The following is a 7,631-nucleotide window of genomic DNA, read 5'->3' as shown; positions in this document are numbered from 1 at the left end:
TTTAGTTGTAATTTTGATAAACTGAAAGTTTAGGTATAAAACTGATTAAAACTGATAGTTTATGTATTAAAAGCGTAATTTACCCTAATATATATATATAACTCAAAAACGGTTCAGTCTTATAGCAAATCAAAATCCAATCTGCTGCAACCCGGCGGCGGCGGACAGTTACCCACCAGACGAAAAAGTGAAAAGGCGGCGCGGCAAAACGTAAACTTTGGTCGTTGAATTGGGTAATAAAATTAACAAAAATTCAAAGTAAAAAACGATGTTAGATGCACAAAAAGGGGGGGAAATGTGTTTAAACTTTCCTTGAAATTGAATTAAACCCGTACAAGTGTCCGTTCAGAGCTTGAGTTCCGGATATTTTTCAAAATCTTCATTCCAACCGCTTTTCTTCTCATTTTAGCAACAATCCCCATTTCTTTTTCTTTGTCTATTCTATTTTTCGTTTCTATTCTTGCTAGAGAATTTGTGTTGACGTTGTGAAGAAAATAATATTTTAGGGTTCTGAAGAAAAATGGAATTGCAGAGGATGGGTTTGGTATAAGGAAATGAGGGGATCGTTAGTCAAGGTATTTGGGGTTATGAATTGTAAACGAGGTTCATTGCCTCGAAACAACGTCGTTGTTACCGTGATCAAATGCCGGTTCCGTTCTTGGTCGGCATTCGGTTCTTTATCAGTAGCCTCTGAATCATTCTCCGACCATCATCACAACCACCACCATCAACAACAGTAACAGTTTCTTAACCTTCGCATCTTGGTCCTTTAACCGCTTACGCTTTCATTGCTTAGTCCCAAATCTCTTCTTTCCCTTCTGCACATTACTTTTTCAAGGGGAAAAAGTTATTTTTTTCGAAAATTTTGATTAAAAATTAAGAAGAAAAAAACGATTTTTTCCTTGTGGGTAGATATTTGGTTCTTAAGCGGGATTGAATTCTAGGTTAGGTTTGGGAATGCCAGCCAATGATGGAATGCATTATGCTTCTGAAGCAGAACCCGGTTTTGTAGACAGAGATCCTACGGGTCGTTACATTCGGGTATGGATTTATTTACAAGTCCGCAATGGAGTATTTAGAGAATGCTTCATTTTTTATTATTTTTTCTTCCTTTTTATGTTACAGTTTGATGAAGTCTTGGGCAAGGGTGCATTCAAGACAGTGTATGGTTCTTAATCTCCTCTGGTCTTTTAGCAACAATATGGATATACTGTTTCAATGATTTGTTTAGTGTTTACCCTTTGGCTTTTGTTTGCAATGCCTGCAGCTATAGGGCCTTCGATGAAGTTGATGGAATAGAAGTTGCTTGGAACCAAGTGAGGATCGACGATGTACTGCACTCGCTGGAAGATTTGGAAAAACTGTACTCCAAAGTTCGCATCCTGAGATCATTGAAAAATGAAAACATCATCAAGTTGCACAATTCATGGGTGGATGACAAGAAGAAAACTGTTAACATGATTACTGAGCTATTCGCATCGGAGTCTCAGGATGTACGCATCCTCAATGGTCGTTTTAATCTTGTTTCTTTCTTGTTAAATGCTGTTCTGTATGAAGGAAAGTTTGTCCTTTTGATATTAGATATCGGAAGAAGCATAAACATGTCGATACAAAGGCGATAAAGAACTGGGCGAGGCAGATTCTTCGAGGGCTAGTGTATCTTCATAGTCGTGTCCCCCCTATAATTCATAGGGATTTAAAGTGTGACAATATTTTTGTTAATGGGAACAATGGAGAAATCAAAATTGGTGATTTTGGATTGGCAATTGTCATGCAGCAGCCAACTGCTCGGAGTGTTATCGGTAAAAGAATAGTTATTGTCGAAATGTTGCATTAGATTTCATTTAACTAAGTTAATGATAACCTACATTTTTTTTACTTTGTTCATCAGGTACCCCTGAATTTATGGCTCCAGAGCTCTATGAAGAGGAATATAATGAACTGATAGATGTATACTCTTTTGGAATGTGTATGTTAGAGATGGTTACTTTCGAGTATCCGTATAATGAATGCAGAAATCCAGCACAGATGTATAAGAAAGTTATGTCCGTAAGTACCTCATGCAACTGCTCTATCTTGGTATTTGTTTTTGTGAATTTCTGTTATATATTCTGTAGTATTGCATTCAGGGTGTTAAACCTGCTTCCCTGAGTAAGGTTGATCCACAAATAAAGGAATTCATCGAAAAATGCCTGGTTCGAGCATCTGATAGATTGTCTGCACACGAGCTTCTGGGGGCTCCGTTTCTCAAAGTAGAGAATAACCAGTCCGACTTCCCCTCCTACTACCGAACCCAACTTCAAAAGAAAAAAACCTACCAGCATCAGGACCTTCGTCCATGGACATTGATACTGACTATAAGCAGCTTTCCATAAGCACATGCGCCGGAAGCAATAGCAAGAGTCCTCGGTGTCCGATTTTGGAGTTGCAGAGGATGCATAATAACAGCATATTCAGGTTGAAAGGGAAAAAGGATGATGATAACTCAGTTTCATTGAACTTCCGCATTGCTGATTCCTGCGGTAAGCATTTGCAGTACCTTTAAAGATTGAGTTGATTCCTGATCCCAGTTTAATAAACCAGAAGTTACCTGCTATTTCACAGGTCGAGTCAGAAACATACATTTCCAATTTTACCTTGATAGCGATACTGCACACTCTGTTGCAGCTGAGATGATCAAACAACTAGAGTTAACAGACCATGATGTCGCCTTTATAGCCGAATTTATTGATTCATTGATAACAAAGCTTCTACCTGGTTGGAAGCCATCTGTTTATCTCTCAAGTGAAATTGCAAGTACGTGTGCCGAGTATTCTGTTTCTGAAAACAGCAAATGGTCAACGCCCTGTCCATGGGATTCATTTCTAACTAGTGATCCAGCACTGGGGGTTGCCACAGGTGTCTCTGCTCTAAACACAAGCCTCAATGAATGTATTATACAAGCGCCAGATGGTTCCAATAATGAGCATCTTTCGTTTTTGGAAGATCAAGAGTCACAAGCATCTGTCATTTCAGGGATATTGGTTGAGGATACTTCCATCAAGAATGCTAAACCATCTGAGGATGCCAACTCGAATATGAATCAAACCTGTAAAAATTTAGGTGGATACATGTCTGAAGACTTTGAAGATAATTATTATGATGAATTCAACAACTCAACAAGAAACGAAAGCAGTACCGAAGAGTGCATACCTGTTAACGAAATCATGAAAGCCTCAGGGTTAACTTTCTCCAATTTAGGTAGAGAATTGAATTTCGCTTGCTTGCCAAGTAACTGCTCATCGCAGTCTATAGCAGACAAAGATCTAGACATCGGACTAAAGCTGGAGCTTGATGCAGTTGAGGCACAGTATCAACAATGGTTTCAAGAGCTTTCTAGGATGAGGGATGAAGAATTAGAAGCTACCAAAAAGAGATGGATGGCAAAGAAAAACTTGGCTGTTTAGTGATAGAGAGTTAACGGTTTTATTACTCTGGTCTGTATTTATTATCGTTCATCTTTTTTCCTCTTTTAAAACTTAAAATGTTACCAATTTTAACATCTTTGCATCGGGTGCGACTCTTTTTTGGCAGTCGTTATCCTGTATGATGTATTTGTTCTCGGAACCAAGGAGTTGTTTTTTGTCTAATCATTCTTTGGAATGAGAATGTATATATAGGTTTTGCAGAACTGCTAACAGTACAGCTTAATCTCTTTTCTATCATGCTCATTATTGGGAAGGACTTAATCATGGGAGTCATCACTTCATGCAAAGTGCCGAGCCAGAAAAGTCGGTAAACTACCAATAAATAGCATGAACTTGTAGAGTTTCAAGCTTTTATACTTTATTATTGGTGTTTTGTTGCCAATACAGTTCTGATCTTTCACAAATTCCACATATTTCTTAGCAATTTCATGTACAAATCCCAACCAACTATTTAAACAAAGATTCAAGATTGCCAGGAACAAAATTAGAAGCAAAAGCAGTGACGCACAAAGTTGGGCCTATAAGAAAAAGGACGTAACAATTACTCAATCTTTACACTACATCTTTTTGCATTTCAAGCAATGATAGAATGTCGTTGCCGGCTCATCAGCAGATCGGATCTGCACCTGTGAGAAAAGGGCCCTTCCATGGCTACAATAAGGGCATGTTGCTGCAAGAAAACAGAGAGAAGTAAGTGTAGTGTCAGATCGTCTATGGCACCATAATTGACTTTCTCAAACAGTAATCCACAGCTGTAAGAACACCTAAAGATGAATGTGACACCTCACAAGTTTCGGCCTAACTCTCAACCGACAATTTTTACAGAGTACTCTATCTAACAAGAAAAGGTAATCATATGACAATAGGAAAAAGGTTTCAAAACCTACACGAGATCATTCCTGAACTATAAGTAACGCACATTCTATCACGATTTTGACCTACAATCTAAATTTGAATTGATAAACTGTCATGCATAGAGGAGAAGAGATAAGAATCGGAACAAGAGAATTGGGGAAATCAGAGAAAGGGTTAGGGATTTAAAATTGGGAATGAACCTGACACGTTCTACAACCACTAAGGTTAGGAAACAACTTGCTTAGTTGTGCAGGTTGTTATATTCAGTACAACAAGGACTGCCAGCTGTAGGGTAACTAGGGGTACACTGTAATTATATAAACCATGTACTAGAGGAGGAGAAGGCATGCTTTTGATTGAATGAATTCTAATCTTCTTGAATCTTTTCTTTTCTCTCCTTAATCTCAATTCTCTCTATTCTTCGTCTAATTTTCTTCTTTCATCTCCTAGGGTCATAACAATTGGTATTCAGAGCCATCACTTCCTGGCAGCTTGAAGCAAAGAACCAAACCATGGTTGAAACTCTTAATCTTTCTTCAATCCAGCAGCAGATTATAGAACTTACAACTCTGGTGACGCAAGCAACGGATGGCACAAAACCGCCTAAATGGTGGCAGGAGCAGGACGGTCGGTTTAGTATGTTGGAATCCAAAATGGCGTCGCAGCAGAGGGATATGGAGCACATTTTACAGTTGTTGATTGGTAAAGAGTGTGAGCAAAAACATGATGATTCTCAGGTGTTCGATAAATTGCCAACATCAAAGATTCAAATTACTGCTTCTTCTCGTGGATCTGGAAAACATTCTCAGCTCATACCATCAACTCCAAGATGGGTTGTTGCAAATGGTGCCAGTGTCATTTTAAGTGTATGTGATGAAGAGGTTGCACGCTATGAGACTTCTAGTTTAACAGCTGCTGCAGTCCCTGCTCTCCTACTTCTCCCCCAACAACAACTTTGGATGAGCATCTAGTTGCTGGGTTACCAGCTCTTGAACCATATGCATGTTTGTTTCATCAGTATTATGCTATTGCAACTCCAAGTTCTACCCAAAGATTTCTTCTTGGACTTTTGGAAGAACCACCATGGTGGGCTACAGATGCACTTGATGCTACCGTGCAGTTTGTGGAACTCCTTCGGGTTGCTGAAGATTATACAAATGGTGAAACACTAGTAGATGAGATAAGTAATGGAGGAGCATTTGTGGGTGCTGATGGTCTTCAATTGCCACACAAGATAATACCCAATTCTGGAATGCTTCTTTATGGAGGTGCACAATATCATCGTGCCATGGCTGAATTCTGATTTATTGTGGGAGGGATAAAATGCCAACCAATTACAAGGGAATAAATTGTCAATGCCTGTGGAGTCGAAGATATTCATGATGGAACAAACTACTCAAGGACAGCTTGTGTTATAACAGTTTCAAAGGCTCGTGACACTTTTGAACCTTTCCTCCATCAGTTGGGTTATCGGCTCTTGTACATTCTGAAGAGATTACTTCCTATCTTTATATATCTTATGCAGAAAGATGGAGAATTTTTAAGTGGCCACGACGTATTTCTCAGGCATATTGTTTCTGCTTTCAACAACTTCGTTTAATATACTGAAAGAGCTTACCGTGAGAAATGTTTGGAGGATTTAGTGAGCACAACCCGTTACGTATCCTGGTCCCTCCACAATAAGAACCGGGTTGGGCTACGTCATTTTTTAGACTCATTTGGTGGAATTGAGCCATCCAGTATAGCAGTCAATTCCACATCTCCCGAAAATTCCCAAGATTCATTGACTGGGTCTGTTGCTACAGAGAAGCATGACACCAAGCCAAGAGCAGATACAAAACTCAGTCATATTGTAATATCCAAAAATTGGGGTTAGTGACTAAAATAGAAATTTTGGAACTGTGAGGATTGATTTTTTTTGAAAGATTGAAAAGTATAAGAAATTAAATAGGACTATTTGAGTAGTGGATTAAATTGCAAGCACATAAAGAATGAAGGTTATTATGGTATTTTCAATACTAAAGATATTTTCTCTTCTTTATTTATGGATAAACACATGGATTTAAGGGAGAAGTCTGGAAGCTTATCATTCTTCTTTCTTTCTTCTTCCCGTAAGCTCCATGGCAAAGGTAAGCTTAATTTCAATTGGTTAATGCTTGAGTTTTAAGCTTAGTTTTGATTCTTGGGGTGCTAAGAAAGATTATTTAGAGATTAAAGTATGTTGAAACTTCAAAATGGATGAGTTATGAAGGATTAAATATGAAGAGTTTTTAAGTGAATTGGTGAAATAGAAGGAGTTAATAGATTTTGAAGTTGAATTTGACTTGTCAAGGGTTAAATTAAGAGATATGAAGTGATAAAATGAGTTTTAAAACATGTTGAAAATCTGGTATGATTCTTGAAGTTAATAAAGAGGAGAGGATATTAAGGTTCAAGATGAGATAAATGAATATAAATGAGTTTAAACATGTATATGTAAGTTAGGAATTTATAAGGGGATAAAATATGAAGCATTTGAGTTTAATTAAATGGATTTCCGTGCCTAAAGAGCAATTTTTGGGCAAGATGCATCGTTACACATTCAATATGTACCGATGCATGCTTAAAAGAAGAAACATCGAATGCCAGGAATGCATCGATGCACTTTGAGTGTACACCGATACACCAAGACAAAATTTGAAGGGGCATCGATGTAGTAAGGGGTGCATTGATGCATCAATACTTTGAAGCTATTTTGTGTACCGATGCACCTATAGTGCATCGGTACACCCCTAAAGGAAAAAAGTTAATATTAGTTTATTAAGTTCATTTAAGTTGTCAGTATCAAATTTCAAGGTGTAGGTATCTGATAATTGCCTTAAAATGTATAATTATGTAGATACAGAGCCTAAAGAAGTTCCAGAATCATTGACAAGTAAGATCGATCAAGGGGAAAGTTTAGAGATCAATATTGACTAGTGAGGCCAGGTGAGTGCATGCTAGTTATATGATGTGTAAAGGAAATATGACTTGCGACAAGTCTATTTCCTATATTAGAATGCATAAATTAATGGATATGAGCATGTTTTGATATGAGTATATGTGTTGTATGTTGATATGTTTTGTATTTTATATATGATGTAAGTAAAATATTATTATAAGATAATGGGGATCATAAAATAAGATATATAAAGATATTATTGTATGAGACAGACCATGTAAGTATAGATTACTGATAGAATAATTAAGACAAGGTTTATTGTGATACATATATATAAGAATGCAATGTAAATTACATAAGTGATAAGTCATGAAGTTATATGTGACTAT

General features: G+C 37.4%; 1 pseudogene; it reads left to right on the top strand.

Annotated features, from left to right (window-relative positions):
• Positions 1 to 554: 554 nt before the first annotated feature.
• On the top strand, positions 555 to 3,512 carry LOC120204487 (annotated as a pseudogene).
• The last annotated feature ends 4,119 nt before the right edge of the window (positions 3,513 to 7,631 follow it).

Source organism: Hibiscus syriacus, unplaced genomic scaffold (assembly GCF_006381635.1).
Source record: "Hibiscus syriacus cultivar Baekdansim isolate YM2019G1 unplaced genomic scaffold, ASM638163v2 tig00010968_pilon, whole genome shotgun sequence".
In the NCBI taxonomy this organism is placed as follows: domain Eukaryota; kingdom Viridiplantae; phylum Streptophyta; class Magnoliopsida; order Malvales; family Malvaceae; genus Hibiscus; species Hibiscus syriacus.
The sequence above is the reverse complement of the archived record's forward strand: the minus strand, read 5'-3'. Positions and strand labels throughout refer to the sequence as shown.